This window comes from Solanum stenotomum, chromosome 10 (genome assembly GCF_019186545.1).
Source record: "Solanum stenotomum isolate F172 chromosome 10, ASM1918654v1, whole genome shotgun sequence".
NCBI classification, from domain to species: Eukaryota; Viridiplantae; Streptophyta; class Magnoliopsida; order Solanales; family Solanaceae; genus Solanum; species Solanum stenotomum.
The window spans coordinates 23,223,474-23,244,903 of record NC_064291.1 but is presented as its reverse complement, the minus strand read 5'-3'; the positions used below and the strand labels follow the sequence as shown (position 1 = coordinate 23,244,903).

Sequence of the window (21,430 nt, the reverse complement as noted above, 5' to 3'; positions counted from 1 at the left end):
TATTGAATCAGATGCATATCCACAAATCTTTGCCATTATTTTAAACAACTGAAGATTCAACATGTTTACATTAATGTAATCACTGTAGTCTATGCATCCATTTACATAATGTTTGTCTGCAATACGTCTAATGAAACCCCATGATATATTTTCATACTAAGAAATGATTCTTCGAATACTGAATCTAAAATAAAAAAACAAGTATATATTAAATAAGGTGTTGTCTGTAACAAAAGTATAAAACAAATTAATGAATGGAAAATGCTTCAGCCAAATAATCAAATGCAATATTTTTGCGTCCAAAATAAATAAATTCAATGCTCGTAATTATATAAAAAGAAAATACTACATCAAATAAGAGATTTTGGGAATTCGTTTTTTACTTTAAAAAACAATAATTGATAAATTTGTTCAAGTAAAGTCATTCTCCTAAACATGAAAGTCCTCCAATAGAATAACGATAATTTTTGGGGTCGCCTTAATAATTCACAAAGGTGGAGCTACTGAACAATACATCATAGTGCTGTGAACTATGGCACATCATATTCCACTCCAAGTGCACCATCTTATGTTTCTATAATGAACTTAAGAAACATACCTAACTCCACACCTCCACCAACATTGAGAGCCGACAATTCATTTGTAGATGAAGGAGGATCTTATTACTTCTTACAACCCAAATGTTAGTACCATTGCCACTCTGGCTGATTTCTGTAGTGCTTTTCTTTGTTTCACCATTGATCCTAATACTTCTTGTGGATAGTAAGACTATCAAGAGTTTTTTGAAACCTAACATTTTTTAGTTTGCCTTTTGAATCTAACCATTCAATATCATAATCTCTAGATTCAAGACCAATAAGGGGGTTAAATTGTATTCTAAAAAAACATTTTATTGAGACATCTAGTTATTGGTTGAAAGATTTAACTAGTCACCACACTTTTTAATGGTATATAGTTTCTGTTGAACGTCTGGTCAATCCGTTTCTTTAATTTTTATAGCATCTCATGAAAAATTTGTGACTAGAAAGTCATGTTAAGAAAAACACTTACTTTAATTCCAATCATGAAGAGCAACCTTACTAGAGCAATGGTACAATAATATTCCCACCATGTTTTTGTTTCAAATGTAGAATACATAATTCTCGGAAGCAATAAAATTGATCTAGAGATGAAAAAAATTCTCACCATAATTAGGAGTTGATTCTCTGCATTGTTATGCTTTAACACCATAGTTACTTTAAAAAATGGATCAAGATTTTAATGTTATTCAGAACAAAAGGAAGAGAAGTCTAGTTTGACATGGAAAACGAAGGGACAAGGAAAAGTGAGTTCTGGGGGGAAACATTCTCAAGTGTAAAGGGAGGCTCTGTTAAAATTTAGACGATTGTTTTCGAGATTATCAAAAGTGTACGGATTCTTTAAACATGTAGGAATATTAGTGCTCCTTGAAAAAACACAATGATTTGTTTGATTCTTAATTCAAACATAAAGCTCTGTTTTTATCCTTTCCTCTTATTGGAACAATGCTTTCAAAAGGTAAAGTCACTGAGCGAAATTGACCATACCTTAACCCTCACCCTCATTACAATCCTAAAAGACCGTTGAGACCTTGCATGAACTTGGTTGTGTGATGATTGGAAGATATGTGCAAACCTATGGGATGAAGCTTGCATGTCTTTATCTTTTGAGAGTGTGGGAGTTGTATTGGTTCCTAACTTCTTTATTGTTTTTCTTTGTGAGAGCATGAAATAGTTTTTGATGACGTAACTTGAATGCATTTGTAAAAATATGGTTTTGCATTTCAAAAGAAGCTATAGTGAGCTTAAACTTGGTTTGAAACCACCTAGTCACTAATTGAAGTTTTTTTAATCATGATTAAGTGTCGCATGTTATTGAGAGTAGTCTGGTAATGGTGCTTGCATGTTATCTCTCATTGAGAATTCTTGTAAATACCTTTGTTGAACCAATTGTGTTCTTAATTTACTTGAAGACAAACAAAAATTTAAGTTGAGGGTGTTGATGAGTGGTAGATTTACACTCATTTGAGGAAAATTAGTTCAACAATTAGTGTCCTCAATTGCTAATTATTTCCTATTCTAATGATATTTTGATGATTTCCAGCTATTAAGGCTTAGGGACAAGACAAGGATGAATATTTGAAAGAAAGGCCAAAAATATAGAAATAAGTGTAAACTCTAAATTGTTGATTGTCTAAGAAGAAGGTCGAATCCCCAATTGGCATGACCTCACCCAAAGTGTCAGTACTCAACATTTGAATTAATTAAGGTAGGCGGGCGAACATAATGAGGAGAGGCGATGCGCCGAACTCAAAGGGAGAACACGTTGACCATCGCTGAAGGTGACAAGACTTGGAGAAAAAGTGAAAACTTAAAGGGCGAACAAAGGTTGTACTTGGTGATTCACCAATGAGAAAGTTAGACTCAAACGAGCTATTCGAGTGAAGTTCAACAGCTGAAGCCTAAAGTTAGAGAAAGGCGAGCTAATAAGCAAACAACAATCCACCAAATTTTCTTGGCTAGCCTGACTAACTTTGCCAAAATTGTCACGCAGTCAATTTTTAGCCAACTTTTGGGAAATTATATATAGCCCAGAGGAGAGAGAAAAAGAGTGATTTTGAAAGAAGATATTTTTGAAGGGAATTTTTAGTTAGTCTTTACCTGAGAGTTTTCCTTTCTAGTAAAAACAATATTTTACCTTGTGTAGAACATCTTTAGTTTTGGGGTCTCAACTTTTCTATTTAAATTGATAATTTGAAGTTGAAATCAATGTGGGTGTTGCTTATAATTGCTTCATTTCATATCACCCATGGTTGCTTTCATGAAAGGTACAATTTCTTTACATTTAATCATGGGTGGCAAAAACCCCGTAGTCTAAAGGTGCAATGATGAGGATGAGTGTTGATTTAATGTACAGTGTATTATGTTTGATGTATTTTATTGTTGTTCATCTATGGATTTGGGCTAATTAGCATGAGGTTAATTATGGGTTAAGTTTGCAAACTTAATCATCTTTTTGATCTCCGATTGATGCTCGAAATGATATTGATTGAAGTGGGTAATTTATTTTATTATTGCAATTTCAATTTGATGTTTGTAGTTTGCTTCAAAAAGAGATTATGGGTCGGATCTACTTACCCTATTTCTGCTCGAAAGAAAGGATAGCGTAAGGTAGTGGGTTTTTTAGTCATGCACACACATGAGAACGAAAGGAGATTCTATGAATTGATGCTTTGAGAGTGAAATAAGATTAGTATCATTGAAGATGACCCAACCTATCCATGAATATTTAGCGCTACTAGGCAAGTTAATTACTCCTCTATGACATTGATTTTAAATCCCCGCACCCCTAGATTACTTATTATTTATTCAGATTTTTGAAATCTTAGTTTAATAATAAGTCTTGATACAAGAAATCCGTTTAATAAATTTGGTGGAATCATCCACCATTGTTCTTATTGTTACAAATGAATTGATTTAAATTCCAAATTTCATGACAGAATTCCTTGCACTATACTCTCTTTATGGAATTCGATCCCGACTCTTAGTTAGATATCTCTGATTGACGACGAACACTTACTGTTTGGATTTGTTTTAGAATTTTTTTTTGAGTTTTATTATGTCGCATGTGTTCAAGAACATCTCACAAGATTCTATGTGGTTGAGGTTACTCTCATTCTCTTTGATAGGGGAAGCCACAAGATGGTTGGCAGAATTTCCAAATGATTATATCATTTCTTTGGAGGAATCAACTGAAGCATTATTAGAGAGATTCTTTCCTCTCTCAAAAATTGTAAAGTTAGGGAGAGAATAAAAAAGTTCAAAAGAATTGGAGGTGAACTTGTTCATAAGACGGTGTTATTGTTCGAGAAATTTCTTCTACAATGTCCCACACATAGTGTTTCATAAAATTTGTTGTAGCTTTGATTCAGTCAATAAGGACTTGGCTAATCCACTTATTCTAGGTGGGCTAATGCGATAACCATTTAATGTAGCAATATTATTGCTAGGTGAGATTACAAAAGTTTACCGATAATGGAATACTAGAGAGGATCAAGTATTTTATCAACAATGAGGAACAAGCAAGGAAACAAGGGAGAAGGATCACGAGCGCGGTGAAAACATGACCAAAAGGATGATCCAACTCGAATTACTAACCAGACATGTCATAGGAGGTGAATGAAAAATGGTTTATGCGGTTGGAACAAGCAGTGGACAGTGCCAGGAGGATTCGAAGTTTGAGGCATTATACAATGAAGAAGTTAAATATTTGGGAAATCCATTGGGGTTCTCATCCTAACTAGCCAAGATAGGGTGGGAAACAAAGTTGGAAAAATGAGAGAGATAATGATTGGACAGATTCGAGAGATTGAGGTCGAAATTGTATAGATAGGGAACTTGAAAATGATAGGTATGTCCCACCTCATTAACTACAAAAACCAAGAGAACCAGCTGGGCCACAAGGAAACCAGACGGAAGAAATGTTAACAAACACCTTCAAGAAGTTTGAATGGTACAATAAGGTATTGAAGGATTTAAAAGATGACTTCTCCATATTGACTGAAACAGTGACCTCTCATTCGGTGTCAATTAAGCACCTTGAAACCCAGATGTGTCAACTCTTCACTAATCTCAATCCAAGGAAAAAGGGAACGTTGCCTAGTGATACTGTCCAAAATTTGAAAATGATGGTCGTTGAGTAAATTTTTACCATGCCATGACATTAAATAAGGCTCTTCTCGGGGGCAACCAATGTTTATTTTTTCGCTTTGAAAATATGTGTTGTGAGTGCAGGTTGAAAAGAAGTCAAAATATGAGAAAGGTAACTTAGGTGATTCCAAACCCATCTCAGGGAACAACTGGATTCATTTTGCGGACTTCTTCAAGTTTTCCTTTTGTGTTGAAAAATTAAGGCAATGCTACTGTCAACTTCATTGTAGAGGGAAGAAGTCGATGATCTACCGAAATAAACTAAGAGGGCTCTATCGAGCTCGCCGAGTTTAATTTAACGTTTTGTATTTGTTCTTGCCTCATCGACAAGCTTAAGCTTCTTCGGAAGTTTACTCAATGCGCTAGGTGACGTGAGTTGCAGTCCACCGAGTGGGTCTGAGTTAAATAGGAAAAGAGTCTTTTCATGTTCTAAACAAAAACTTTTCATGTTTTTGAGTCCTTTAATCCCTAAACCTTCACATACCTTTGTTTAGGTGATTGTGTGCCTCTTTTGTGTGATATCACTTTTGTGGAGTACGTTGGACTATGCGATTCTTAATACAATACCCTCCTTCCTGGATTCTGTATTTTGCTACTATCTTTGACATTATTTTTCTAGTTCTATGTTAATATTATGCTAGGAATTGATTCTTTTGATATGGACTTAGTGTTATTGTTGCTATATTGATATCTAATTTGTATGGGTAGTGCTTAGTGCATTGTATTGAACATTGCCCCTAAGTTATGACTGTTGCTTTTGTGCCTAAAATGGCTAAAACTTATTGTGAATATTTACACTTAAAATAGAATCCTTGTTTGTAGTAGTCTTGGTTTAATTGTTTATGGGTAAAGTATGATTAGCTAGTGTTACCCCGAAGACTTTAATTCACTGAATGATAGATAGCGTGAGGACTTTCTTATGGGGAAATCGTCAATTTGGGCACTACTTTGTGATTTTGGGAAGTTTGACTACCCATGGGTAGAAAAGCACGTGGGTAGACTGTAAAACTAATTTTTAATTAGGTATTGTCTCGTATTATTGCTAAAGTTGTGAAAATAAGAATTCGTGGTTATTCAATCTAATCACCGAGTAAGTCTCATACCGCCTTTTATGCTTGAATATGTAACTAGGGTACTATCCCATTCTGTGGTCTTGGCTTAGTTCATCGAAACCCACTCGACATATATCCAAGTTGGTGTGGACTTTGCCCTTTGTGCCTACCTGTAACATTCTGGAAATTTGTAGACTTAACTAGAGCCTAACGTAAGGGGTCTACAAATTTATGTGGGGGTTAGAGTTGTAGAATTGATTATTCTTATTTAGAATAAAGGTTTTAGGGCTAGGGAGTCAAGGTACGACCCCCCCCCCTCCCAAGGACCAACCAAGGGTCCTTGAGTGGAACACAAAATAGTCCCTAAAATCTACCAAAAAGGGGCCACCTAGGGATGGGACTCACTCCCTGTGGGAAGGGGTCGTGGGTCAAGGCCTCATTTTATAGAGTTGTAGGACACCACCCACGAAGGACTAGTACGGTCCATAGACCCACCCACGGTCCGTGTGTTAGGGTCTCGTGGGTGAGAAAGTTTGGAGGTCAAGTTGTTTTAAGTTGTGGACTTAGGGGTCAATACAATATTAATTGGTAGTTAAGTGGTGTCGTTTTATTAGTAATTAGACAACCTATATAAACCTAATATACCCCTAAATACATTGATCCTAGAAATTATTTCTAAATCGCCAAATGATACCCAAATCCTTTCAAGAAATTCTCTCTCTAGAAAGTACAAAAGAAGAAAAGAAGCTATATAGGTCAAATTCGTCCAATGTTGCAAGCATTCTGGGGGCTTTATAATCAAAATATGATAGCTTATTCATCCTTAGATTCTTCCATCCATGGAGCCCGCTAGATTTCCCCCAATTGTAGCTAGGGTTTCTTCCTATATTCTGGGTAGTGTTGAGTATGATTCCAATTGAGTGGATAGTACTTGTTTATGATTGATTTTGTATGGAATTATGCTATTATTATGATATTACAGGTTTTCCATGGTTAACCCAACTCTAATTGATGAAATTAATATCATATGGGTCTATGCCATGAAAGGTGAAATTGAAGACTTAGTGATGATCTTCTAGAATCGATGTTATGAGTAGTAATTGATCAAGAATAGAATCATGTAAACATGAATTGAATTAGAGTAAAGTATAGAGGATAGATCAGGAGTAGTAATGCTTGGGATTGAATCTTTATAATGAGGTATGGTTAGAATTACTTAAAGATGAAACTTGTGACTAGAATGTCTTGTGATCTAGATTTGTATGATGATTGAAAGTAGTAAATCTTTGAGAGTAATGCTTGTAGAATAAATTTTGACTTCTAGGGTTTTGAAAGTAAAATTAATATGATCTATATTTTGAATGTAAGCATGTTCTTGTAGAATCTATGTAAATGCCATGAGTACACTTTGAGAGTGAAGTGTAAATAATTAGGTTGTTGTTGTGGGTTGATTGAAAGGTTATTCTCATGAACTCATAATGAAGTTAACATGAATGGTGTTCTCAAATAATAATGGTTCTAGGGTTGAAAGTCTTTTCTCACCTAATGGAACCTAAGGGTAAAGAGCCTTCATACATAGGTCATGGATGGTGGTAGTTGCTCACACATCGTCTAAAGAGGTATCTTAATGGATTAACTTGGATTGATTGTTAAGGACATCTTTCTATGAAACTTGAATCAAAGTGGAGGTTTAATAATTATCTTAGTGGGCTTTAGGCCTAGCACCGAGTGGATATTGAAAAGAGATGGAGGTTCCCACTTACTTGAGTTTGGGCTTCCAAAATGGGAACTTTCACCTAGTAGAGTCCGGATTTCCCAATGTATGTCTCATGAGATGGAATCCTTCACCTACTGGAGTTTTGGGTTTCTAGTAGCAATCTCTGTATCCCATAACTATGTGCCTCGTAGGAAAGTTAGCTTGTGGATACTACTAAGCAAACTAGCCGGTTCTACCTTAGGCAAGTGGACTAACCCTTGACGGTGTGGGTAACATCGGGAAGGATTATGTGATAGCTCACATGTTCCTATGTTGGTTAAGGCTATATCCCAAATATAACAAGATTAGTAATTAACTAAGATTATGCTTGAAGAAGCATCTCCTAGAGGTCAAACCTAATGGAATAAGAATATCACTAATGAAGCATCTCCTAGAGTCCAACACAATAAATGAACTAAGATGTTCTTGAAGAAGCATCTCCTAGGGTTCAAACTTAATGAACTAAGACTATGCTTGTGGAAGCATCTCCTAGAGTTCGAAACAATGATAAACTAAGATGTACTTAATGTAGTATCTCATAGGGTTCAACTTAATGAATAACTGAGATATGCTTAATGAAGTGCCTCCTGGTGTTCCAATTCTTTAAAAAGGGGGACTAGTCCCTCATTGTGAAGCATGAGTATGATGAACTAAAGAGGTACTTAGTATGGATGGGATTATGGGGTCTCATCTATGCATTGCACAATTATGACTTGAGGTTACGTAAGAGGTGTTGCTCTTATATGATGTATGCTTTCATGGATTGTTGCTATAGTTGCTTTCCATGATATGATTAACTAATGGTGAGAGATTCCCTTGGTTATGAGAAGTAAGTTAAGGGTGAGATCAAATATGATAAGTATGTACATGGCCTAAGGTATTGTCTAAACACCCTATTCATCAATGAAAACAATAACAAACATATCAAGGTATTGTCTAAACACCGTATTCATCAAATCAATAAATATCGTTGAAGCATTAGTCAAACCAAACGACATTAACAAAAACTCAAAATGACCATACCAAGTTTGAAAATCCATCTTCGGAATGTCATCTTCCTTCACCCTTAATTGGTGATAACCTGATCGAAGGTCAATCTTCGAGAAGTAACGTTCTCCTTGAAGTTGATAAAATAAATCATCCCTCCTTGGGAGTGGATATTTGTTCATAAATGTTACCTTGTTCAATTTCCGATAGTCAATACACATACGGAGTGAACCATCTGTATTTCTAACAAACAAAACTGGAGCACACCATGGAGAGGTACTCGCTAGGATGAAACCCTTATCCAACAATCATTCAATTGCTCATTTAATTCTTTATGTTCTGCAAGAGATGTACAATAATGAGGAATAGAGATAGGATGAGATAGGATGTGTATATGGGAGTAGGTCAATACCAAAATCTATTTCCCTTTCCAGTTGAACATCTGATAGATCATCGGGAAATAATTCTTGGAACTCATTATAAATGGGGACCGACACAATAGTAGGGGTTTCATAATCCATAACTCTAACCCGAACAAGATTATATATGCAACCCTTAGAAATCATCTTTCTAGTTTTAATACAAGAAACAAGGTGACTCTTACGCATAGAATTTCCCCTTTTCCATTCTAGGATGGGTTCATTTGGAAATTGAAAGTTGACTACACTGGTTCTACAATCAGTAGAAGCATAACATGAATGCAACAAATCGATCCCAAGAATAACATCAAAATCTAACATATCATGCTCTAGAAGATCAAAATAAGTGACCCTATGGGTCAAGGAGATGAAGCACTTTCAATAGACCCTCACAACCATAATAGAATCAGTAACAAGAGTAGAGACAGAAAAATGCTCTACTAACACATCCGGAAGAATATCAAACCTCATAGCCACATACAATGTTATAGTAGACAAGGAACAACTAGGGTCAAGTAAAGCATAAACATAAAGTTGGAAAAGTTTCAACATACCATTAACCATATCGGGAGAACCCTCTTGCTCATCACGAGCTTGAAGTGCATAAAATCGGTTTTGCTTCTGAATATTACTAGATCCTGATGAAGGTTAAGGTGGAACTCGTCGCTGATTATATCCGTCATTCTTAACAACTGAGGGGCATTCCCTTATCTTCTGATCCTTTTTGCGACAACCAAAACATGCATTAGAGCCAGCTAGACATTTAATGTCATGCTTTCTTCCACACTTGGAGCGAGTAGAAAATGAAGATCTACCACCATTTTCTCCTTGAGGCTTAGGTTTAAACACCCTATCTTTGTTGAACTTAGGAGAAGTGTTGGAGTATCCTTGACAGGAAAACCTTTGTCACTACTTCGAATGACTATGTCTCTCGAATCTTGAATGTGAAAAGTCACCATCACCGGTTTTGGTCCCCTTTTCCTCCCTAAACTTTTCCTTGAGTTTCTCCTCTTTAATATGTTTAGAATATACCATGAGATAAGAAATTTACGTATCACTGATAAGCATAACTGTATAACATTTCTTAACCACCATTTTAGACACACCCGAAACAAACTTCTTCATTCTTTCCTTAGGATCGGCAACCATAGTAGGAGCATATCGAGACAATTGTGTGAATTTCAAAGAATATTCCTTCACACTAATAATTGCTTGATGAAGGTTGATGAATTCAAGCACCTTTGTCTTCCTCATCTTAAGGGGAAATAACCTATCAAGGAAAGCGACTTTAAACTTTTCCCAATCAAGAGAACCCGTGTCATCCACCCTCTCTTACCTCCATTGGTTGAACCATAGTTAAGCAACACCATATTTAGCGGCCAATTACTTCTTTTCCACCGGCATCACTCCAATGATCATGAACACGCCACTACAAGAAAATGGATTTTTAACAACCAAATTTTAACGAAAGAATATAATTCTGGTCGTTATAAGTATATTTATAACGTCAATTTTTTTCCAATCGTTAAAAGACAATTTTAATGTTGTATTAGTAACGCAACAATATTCAGACCTCAAATTCTTTTACATCCAGACGTTAATAATTAAAATTTGACAAATTTTTACTTTCCCCTTTTATATTTCACAAAAGACTTATTATACTCCCCTTACCCCCCCCCCCNNNTCCCCCCCCCCCCCCATCTACTTCTAGTCTCACATTACCCTCACACCTCCGTAGAACACATAACAAAAGAACATATCTTGATTTTTACACAGAAGCTCACGCGTACCCACTCCCCCACCCCTCCGAAAGGATGCTCGTGTTTCTCTAGAATGTTTCTTCCATCTTCTCTGTTAGAAATAGAGATATCTAAGGGATTGAATAACTCAAGTCCTTAATCAGAGTGAATCTTCAGTTCCACTACATAAGTGATGTGTTGGAGAAAAATTAGTAAAACAGACCTTAATAATGGTGGTACCGTTCCTAAAATCCAGGTTTGTTTGCGAAAATTAAGCTATAGCTCACTATTGAAGCTCTTATAAATGAAATCAATGTCTATTTTTTCTAATTGTGAAGTCGGAATTTTCTTTTTACTTCAAATTTCACCTGAATTTTATTGGTCTTTGTTGCGTGTGATAGTAACTTGACATATTCTTGGACTTTCCTTTTCTTCGAAGTAAGTTTAGGATGTTTTGACTCTGAAATGTTACGTGAAATTTTTGATTTTGACCATTTTTGTGTTTATGCTTTATGATTCATTAGTTTTTTCAGTAGGTTTTTGGTGCACATGCTCTTAAATTTTATATACTAGTAATTATTATAGGCATATGTTTGTGGGTGTTTATGTGTGTATTGTTGGTAGCCTCGATTGACAATGAAAAGAATCACAATAATGAAATTATTGAATAAATTTGTTAGTCACATAATTACTAGGACAAAATTTCTGTTATAAATTTTGATGTAAACAACAAAGATTAGGTTTTCTTATTCCTGTTTTCTTTATATTTGTTATTGTTCTGGTCACAACAAAGTAAAGTTCTACAACTAATATGAATTCAAAATACTCTCTTTTCAATAACAAAAAGAGTGGCCAAGAACCTGGCCTTCTATGTACATAAGATGCTTTACAATCTTTGTTAAAAAATGTAGCAAAGGAGGAATTCTATAAAATCCTTTTGCTAATCTATGGTAACTTAAATTCTGTAAACAAAAAAAGTTTAGTTTTGTTACACCTAAGTGTAATGTAAGAAATTTGACCCTAGTCTTATTGGTTTTCTTGTATCTGTGTTGCTTTATTACTTGATGATTATTTTGTATCATCTACAAGAGAAGGTATACATCTTGATTCTTTTCATCAGGGTGGGGAATAAGAAATGGCTGAATTTTTACTGTGCAAACTTTTAAAACTTGGCTGAATACAATATTCACTTGCTGGAAGCCTTGTTTCAGCTTAGTTGCATTATAAAAATCAGGCTCTTCTTTTAAGGGGATTTGAAAATATTACTCCGCCATCGATAAGAGCATACCCCACTTACAAAAATTTGTTTTTCTTACGTTTTTTTTAGTTCGTTTCAACAATAATGTTTCTTTAGTCTTTCTTTTCTAGCAACACTTTAGTTTCAACTATACACGTGATATGTCTATGATCACAAAATTAAAGGATATCTTATTAAGTTTTTAGTTTCTTTTAGTTTAAGACCATAATATTGAAAAGTTTTGTGTTTTCTTTCTTAATCTCTATATCTATTCAAAACGAGAGAGTTTTTTCTGTCACACTTAAGAGGTTCACTTTCCACATTCATTAGTAACTCAAATCACTCTCTTTCCATACCTTTCATTATGTCATGTTCTAACAAAATCTTTCTATTGTTCCTTTCATTTCTTCTAATTCATCCACTTGAATATGTTCCTAGTATCATCCCACTTAATGGCTCATATACTGATAAATGTGGCAACATTTCCCTAAAATATCCCTTTGGTTTTGGTTGTGGACATCCTCCATTTTCAAGATTCATAAAATGCACTACTTCTGGAGTTCTTCAATTTTCCACTCCTTCTGGAGTTCTTCAATTTTCCACTACCTCTGGGATTTACACTATATCCTCACTAGACTACTCAACCAACACACTTGTTTTAACTGACCCCTTTATGTCAACATGTTCCTCAATGCAGAATTCAGGCAGTTTTACATTGGATCATGATGATTCAACTCCCTTTAGTATTATGAAATAAAACATGTTTGTTTTACTAGAATGTTCACCAACATATCCTGTGTTTGATCGAAAACAAGACTTGTGTGCTAGCAATTCAGGTTCATATGTTTGCAGGGGAATGTATTCTTGTAAATGGGTGACTGGGATTGGATTAAAACCAAATGATACAATTTTGACCTGTTGTATTTATGATCCACCAATTCCTATTGGTTCAAGTTAAGATTTGAACTGGCCTAGGTTTCAGTGTTCTTCGTATTCATCATTATATGGTTTTGGATCCTATGAAATGGGAGTTTGGGATTTCTTTGTTGTATAATGATTCATATTATGTTAATGAGTCTTGCAAGAACTCTGAGGATAATGGTGGATCTTGTGGTTTTTCTGGTGTAGATGAGTCTTTTGCTTGTATTTGTGGGAATGGTGTCCTAGAAATGTATTCAACCATTTCTTTGTTAAGTAATAAATAACTTATATTTAGATAATGAGTGATAGCAACATCTTATCAAAACCACCTTGTTTATACCTTCACTAGTTTATAAAGGTTTTCATCATAGTATTCATTAGCTGGAATTCCCCTTCCCTTTCTAGCCAGCATATTCAATCTCTCTTTTTTTCCTTCATTTTATACCTGATTTAGTGTAGTTGTTGACTTACCCTTTCAAATAGTTTTATTTGATGAATAAGCCAAATTTGTCAGTATTCATAAATCACTCTTTGCTAGCATCTCCATTAAACACAATTCTCGTTGATCCAATTGCTGGCTTTGATTTTTTATTCCTCTTCCAACATTGTCATTTCCTAAGAATCAACTATTGGCCCGGGTGACATCTTCTAATGGTCCATGGCTTGGTGATGAGTCCACAAATTGGACTCATTTAGGGATGTATTTTGATAAAATTAGTGTCCTCAAATGCATATTTTGTCTCAATATATGATGAAAACCCTTAAGTTTCAGGTATTTGGAGTAGGAGGAAAAGCATGTACACTACTTAGCAAAACGGAACAACGGGAGTTGAAATAACGAAGAAATAAAGATTTGAGAATCGCCGATCCCATTCGGCGAGACGCCAAAAGGTCTTATCCTCGCCTTTTTTTCCAGTGTATAGAGCCCTAAACGAAAGGATCAAATCGGCAATCAAAAGGAGCAGTCGGCGTGTCGCCGAGAAGTTTTGCAAAGCAGTACTATGTCGCCCAATGATCCGAAACACAATGATGCTGAATGATAGAGCAAGATGATGATGAAACCTACCGAAGGGCGAATTGCCGAGTTGATCGGCGATCTGAACTAACGACGCCGAAAGATCCGCTGCAGCACAAATTTTTGAAAACTGTAAATATTCGTTGAGAGTTGTAGCTTAAAATGATATATTTAATATAGAATTTTTAACATAGAATTTTGAGTTCTATGTTTTGACAGGGTTTTGAAGAACTTAAAGATTCAAAGGGTTTGAACTCCAAGAATTCGGACTTGGGTCTTGTGGATTCTTCACTCTTTTCTTGTTTTGAGACTTAAATCTTCATACCCATTTGAATACAAACTCATATTGGTATACATTTCTATCTCTTTTACATGTCTAGCTGAAAACCTCAATTCTTGGGGTGTAATTTTGTGAATATGGGTTAGATTATCTGTTGGGTGTTCCATGTTGATGATTTATTTGTTGTTTAGATGTGATTTCATTTAGTAGTTGTGGTGGAACTTAATGAAATTGTAGTTGCAAATACGATTTCACCTTTTTGTTTTCGGCTTGCTCAGGAGAGAGGTTGTAAAATGAAGACTACTAAATTGATGGCCGGTGGGATTGGGTCGACATGAGGTTCAGCTCGAGAGAGTGAACTCTAGTCCTTCTCCAACACACTCATCTTGAGAGAGTGAGTGGGCTAAGGCGGAGGATGTTCTTCATCCAGCAACTCGGTGTTCGATAAAAACTGAGTTGATTCGGGGTAAGTTGCTCGAGACAGAATTTACCCCCACTATAATCTAGCCTAGTCACAAATATTTAACGAATTTATTATCAAAAGCATCTACCTAATAGTTTAGTTTATCCCGTATTCCTATCACATCCTAAGAATCCCCTATCCTTGATCAGTACTCCTTATATTTTCGCTGATTTTTAGTTACTTATGACAAACCGCCACTGTTAATTGACACTCTTGTGTCACACGTTAGATTTAACATGTTCTTATGATAATGTTTTTGCCTATGACTAGTTAGGACCAAACTTTATTTTTCTATTAATTCTCAAAACCACTCCCTTGTGACTCGCCCCCAACCCTTGGTTCGGTTACTTTACTATTGTATGATCGTAGACACTTGCATTGGAAGTTGTGTCTTGATTACGTGAACATCAAAATGGCGCCGCTGTCGGGGAGTGGTGTTAATTGAGAATTCTTAGATTAGTAGAATTTTTGTTCTTATTAGTTGTAGTTTACTCACTTAATCTTTAGTTTTATTTTGTTTGCTTGTGTGAATATTTCAGAAAGCGTGAGTGTTAATGGTAGCAACGGTAGCTAGGTGGGTCACCAAGATGACATTAGAAATCTCAACGATGTCCAAAAGCACAACATCAATGGCCCCCATCTCATAGGAGGTATTGGAGCTATGCAGTTACCTTCAGCCGAGGGAAATGCAGTGTTCCACATAATGAGTACTATGTTGCAACCCTTGCAACTAAAGGGACTTTTCAGTGGGTTTGCTCACGAGGATCCTCACGAGTATCTTCAGAACTTCCTGGATGTGTGAGGACCGTTCTCATTCAAAAACATCTCTCAGGAGTCAGTCCAGTTAAGATTATTCCCTTTCTCATTGATTGGAGAGGCATGCAAATGACAGGCCGAGTTGCCGCGTGAATCTATGACTTCCTGGGAGGAATTGGTAACCGTATTTCAAGTGTTATTTTTCCCTCTCTTGAAGATGAAGACCCTTCGGGATAGCATTTAGAGCTTTAAGTATCTGGAAGGAGAGACTTAACACGAAAATTGGTTACGGTTCAAAAAGTTGGTGGTTCAATGCCCAACCCATAGTTTTCCTGATAATGTGTTGCTTCAGTACTTTAATAAGAGTTTGGACTCGGTAAACAAAGGGGTCGCTGACCAAGTTTCTCCTGTAGGCTTAATACAATAGCCATGTGTAGTAGCAGCCTAACTTTTAGATTGCATGACAACCATCAACAGAGCATGGTATACTCACGAGGCCCAAGTCTCTCCTCTCACCTTCAATCTATCTAATGAGCAGATTTAAAAAGATAATGAGAGAGACCAAAACATGGCCAAGATAATGACACACCTTGACAGTTTATCCAAAAATGTCATGGGCGCTGGTGCTCATGGTGTCAATGTCGTGGGGGTCAGATGTGCAAATCCTGAGGAGATGAAGTTTGAAGCATTGTATAATAAAGAGGTAAATTTTCTAGCCAACCAAGGCGGTGGATATCGTTCGAACTATCCAAGGCAGGGTGGTAACCATGGTTGGGCTAGAGACGAAGGCTGGCAGGATCGAGATCATGAATGGAGGGACTGTAATCTTAATTAGAAGGATGGAGAGAAGGATAGATATGTGCCTTCCCTTGAACGCCAAAAGCCCAAGGACTCAAAAAGTGGTAGGTCTAAGGATATTTTTTCACGTATTTTCAACAAAGTGGAAGAATCAAACAAAATGTTAAAAGGCATGAAAGAAGATGCGTCAACCGTTAGTCAGACCGTCACCTCCCATTCAGTTTTGATCAAGCAGTTAGAGACCCTAATTGGTCATATCTCATCTCACCTCAATATGAGACAGCAAGGGGCTTTGCTTAGTGAAACTATGGCTAACCCCAAGAATGAGATTTGAAGGTGGACTTGTGTCGTGCCACGACGTTAACAAAGACATTATTTGGGAGGCAACCCAAAACCCTTTTATTGTTTTAAGTTGGTTTTAGAAATAATGGTGTGTTAATTGTGGAGGATTAAGAGTAGGAAGCATTTGGAAAGAAATAGATTGCCGAGAGAAATGTTTGGTTGGTGAGTCGCCAAAGTATTAGACGACCCGACTCACACCACCTTTTGATCCAACCAGTTTGGGTTTGGGGTCTGTAAAACTCGGTGGGCCTAAAGAAATGATTGGTGAGTCACCAATCAGCTCGAGGAACCCGATTTATATCACCGTTTGGATTCCCAAAATAAATGGGGTATTCTGTGAAAATTGGCAAAGAATGTGATTGCTCGGTGTGATGTCGAATGGGTCGGCGCTCACGACTAATGTCACCGAGTGGTCAAGAACTGGATGGTTTTCAAGCCAAAGGTTTAAAAGTTTCAATTTCCTACGCTCTCCCTCATTTTCAAACTTTACAAACTCACACCTAGTTTTACTTTAAATATCGTTGCATCTCTAATGTATTTTGGTTGTTGAATTGTGCTCGAATCTAGAATGCATTGCCGCCTAGTATCTTAGTGTCATCTTAATCGGCATCTAAGGTTGGTTTCCAAGCCCTAGTATCTTTTATAAAAAAATTCTGCTCAAATGCAATGACATTACTTCGATAATGTGTGTTGGTCCTCTCTGGTAGGATTATAATTTTTGTTTACTTGCTTTGATTCGATAATATTGACCGTATTGAGTTAAATAGTTGATTCCTAAAAATTTTGCCCTACAGTGGATGAAAAATCGTAGGTTATGCATAAGTGTCACTGGGTCTGAGCCTAATTTGGCTATTACATATTTTGATTTTGCTTTCGGGGGTTGTAGGATTGAATTCAAGAAGATGGGTTGAAAATAGGTATGTTGAGCTGTTTGGCGAGCTGGGTTGAACTCGACAAACCACTCAGTGGTTCGCCTAACATCCCCATCTAGCCTTTAATTTAATGATAAATGTGCTGTTGATTCTGTAACTTTCGGCGAGAAGACTGATGTCACAAAACGCACTCGGCGTCTCACCGAAAGAACTCTTGTTCATCCTTTGTCTGCACCCTTGTATCCTCTGTGCACTGTACTCGGTGAATCTCCTAAGCGGTTACGCATTTCGCCAACTGGTTCGGTGGAGTTTTCTGCAGCTGAACTTCTATGTTTTTGTTGAGATAGTTTCTAACTCTTTCCCGAAGTTTAGCAGATATGGATAGACAAAAAGTAGCTGGAAGAAATAGGCCACCCCTACAGATAAGAGAAAAAAATTTCAGGAAAGGTACAAGTGAAGCGAATCCTCCTAAGACGGGAAGTGAGGGCAAAAGGTCTAGTTCCAACAAGAGATCTATCCCCAGATATCCCACTGTCCCTTCGTGTTCTCGTGGATTCTGCACAGCTATACATTCCTTCTTGGTGACTCATGACTTGGACAATTTCAGGAAGCCAGTTGCTACTGAACCTTCTAAAGTTGCTCCGGGGACTGTTATTCAAGCCCAGGCTGACACATCGGGCACTTGTGCCCTGAAATATGGAGCGACTGTGTAGACATGATTTTTCTCTACCTCTCTCTGTCTTTCTTTATTCTAAATTCTAGATATTATGTTAATTGCATTTGAGGACAAATTGCTTTTATTTATGTTGGGGTGAGGCCCACATTTGTGTGCTATTTGTGAATTGTGTTTCATTTATGTATTTGGGTAGTAACCTATAATTGTGTTAAATATTGCTTTCGTGTAAGGTTTGAGCTTGTGGCTCCATTTTTTAAATTGCAAAATCATTTTGACCCTTAAATTGCAACCCTTCTGAAAATTTTTTGCCACCCCTTCTGTGTTGAATGTGGCTGTTCCTTCGCAAATTTTAGTAACGGTTCCGATCAATACCAATGAATTAGATAGTGCTTATAATCGAACAAACATGAATGTGCGGCTACAATGAGGCCAAATGAATTTGCATAAACAATATATAAAATCTTATCATCTCGTTGTGACTAGCAAATGATCAAATTGAGTCTCTTGTGATGATTGTTTCACACTAGCGAAAGTGTGGAGTCTTGTTTGACTTATAGTATCAATGCCTAGTGTGATGAGCTTACCTGTGAACTATGCATGATGGATCCTAGAATTTTCCTCGTTGGTCCGGTCAACTAAGTGATGCTATCTATTGATATGATCTTAAGATCTTAAGCAACTTCTAAGAGTGTGAGCCAATTTGATATATACCTCTTTTGTGGCCTACCTTATGAGTGTGTGAATCGCTTCTGAACACCCCTTGAGCCTCTTTCTTTGGAAGAAACTTGATGAAAACTAGAGCTCTCTTAATCCATTACCTATAATCCTCTTGATTTGTGGTTGATTGAATAGCCAACTTAGGCCAAAAGCCTAAGTTGGGGGTGTGGTGAAAAGAAAAGGGAATGTCAAGAAGTGTAAGGAAACTCTTCTTTAACCCATGGTGTTGAGAAAACTAGAACCCCTCCATATAAGAAAAAGAGAAAAAGAGAAGAAAAGAATGAAAAATAAAGTTATGGAATAAAGTACAAAAGAAATGGGGTTTCCAAACAATCCATGGAGAGTAAATAATAGGATGACTTATGAGGACTAAAGAGAATGATGAAGGAAAAGGAAAGGAAGTGTTGTTAACACCACGTTTCAGGAGGATGAAAGTCACTGAGCCTAAAATGACCATACCTTTGCGCTCAGCCCTATTACAATCCTTGAAAGACCTTTGTGATCTTGAGTGAGCTGAAGCAAGTGTTGATTGGAAAATATGGGCAAATCTATTGGTGAAATTATGCACTATGCTCTTCTTTGTGAGTATGAGTGTTGCATCTGATTCTGAAGCTTTAAACTATGAACCATTGTGTGAACATGAAATCATTCTTTGTGTCAGGGCATTTGAACACTATAGTTGAGCTTGAACTTGCATTTGAAACAAGTATTGTGAGCTCGAGATTCTTTGATAATGGTATGTAACAACTTGAAACTTTGAGTGCACATTTGATCCTTGCATGAGTAAGTTAAGTATTTTTCTGTACATTTATGATTGATTTTGGTATAACACTATTTGAGACACCCTTTTTGAACAACCGAACTCAAGTTTGCTTGAGGACAAGCAAAAGTTTAAGTTGGGGGTGTTGATGAGTCCACAAATTAGACTCATTTAGGGCTGTATTTTGATAAAATTAATGTCCTCAAACGCATATTTTGTCTCAATATCTGATGAAAACCCTTAATTTTTAGGTATTTGGATTTTGAGAGAAAGCATGGAATCTACTTAGCAAAAACGAACGAAGGCAGCTGAAAGAACGAAGAAATGAAGATCTGAGAATCACCAAAACTGTTTGGCAAGTCGCCAAAAGGTCTTATCCTCGCCTTTTGTTCTAGTGTACTGAGCCATGAAAGAAAAGATCAAATCGACAGTGAAAAGGAGCAGTCGACATGTCATCGAGCAGTTCCGCAAAGCAGTACTATGTCGCCCAATGATCCAAAACACGATGATGCTAAAAGTTAGAGCAAGACGACGATGAAACCTACTAAGGGGTGGATCGTCGAGTTGATTGGCAATCTCGACTAACGATGCCGAATGATCTACTACAACATAGGTTTTTAAAAACTATAAATAGTCGTTGTGAGTTGTAACTTAATATGAGATTTTTAATATAGAATTTTTAACATAGAATTTTGAGTTCTAATTTTGGAGAGGGTTTTGAAGAACTTGAAGATTCAAAAGGTTTCAACTCTAAGAATTTGGACTTGGGTCTTGTGGATTCTTCACTCTTTGCTTGTTTTGAGAATTAAATCTTCATACCCATTTGAATGCAAACTCATATTGGTATAAAATTATATCTCTTTTGTATGTCTAGATAAAACCCCCAATTCTTGGGGTGTGATTTTTGGAATATGTGTTAGTTGATGATTTATTTGGTGTTTAGATGTTATTTCATTTAGTGGTTGTGGTGGAAGTTAATGAAATTGTAATTGCAAATATGATTTCACCTTTGTGTTTACGACTTGCGAGAGAGAGGTCGTAAAACTAAGACTTCTAAATTGATGGCTGGTGGGATTGGGTTGACATGAGGTTCCGCTCGAGAGAGTGAACCCTAGTCTTTCTCCCACACACTCTGCTCGAGAGAGTGAGTGGGCTAAGGCGGAGGTTGTTCTTTATGTGGAAACTCGGTGTTCGAGAGAAACCGAGTTTATTCAGGGTAAGTTGTTCGAGAAAGAATTTACCCCACTATAGTCTAGCTTAGTCACAAATATTCAACAAATTTATTATCAAAAGCATGTAACCAATAGTTTAGTTTATCTCGTATTCCTATCACATCCCAAGAATCATCTGTCCTTGATTAGTACTCCTTATATTTTCGCTGATTTTTGTTTACTTGTGACAAACCCTCATTCTTAATTTTCACTCTTGTGTTATCCCTTAGATTTAACATGTTCTTATTCGGTAATGTTTTTAGTTATGACTAGTTAGGACTAAATTTTATTTTTCTATTAATTCTCAAAACCACTTCCGTGGGACTTAACCCCAACCCTTAGTTGGGTTACTTTACTATTGTACGATCGTAGACACTTGCATTGAAAGTTGTGTCTTGATTACGCAAAGATCAGTTGGGCTGCGTCAACTTTCAAAATTTAATTGTATGCGGTACTATTAACATGATTAAACTCTTTTGTTTACTGTTCAAAATGAATATCCTACTAACGATTAAAAAATTCTTATCTTTGTTAAATATAATTTCAGATGTGGGAAAAGTGTTGTATATTAATATATCAAATAGCACTAAATCAATACCTATGTTTAAAGAAGTTTTTCATGTGGAGTTCTGACCATGAATACATGTTCTCCTATAGGTAACAAATGAACATTGAAGTTTTCACATCTCCATGATCCCATTC

At 36.4% G+C, this 21,430-nt stretch overlaps 1 pseudogene; it reads left to right on the top strand.

The window, feature by feature from the left end:
- Positions 1–12,281: 12,281 nt before the first annotated feature.
- LOC125842827 (uncharacterized) lies at positions 12,282–15,398 on the top strand (annotated as a pseudogene).
- The last annotated feature ends 6,032 nt before the right edge of the window (positions 15,399–21,430 follow it).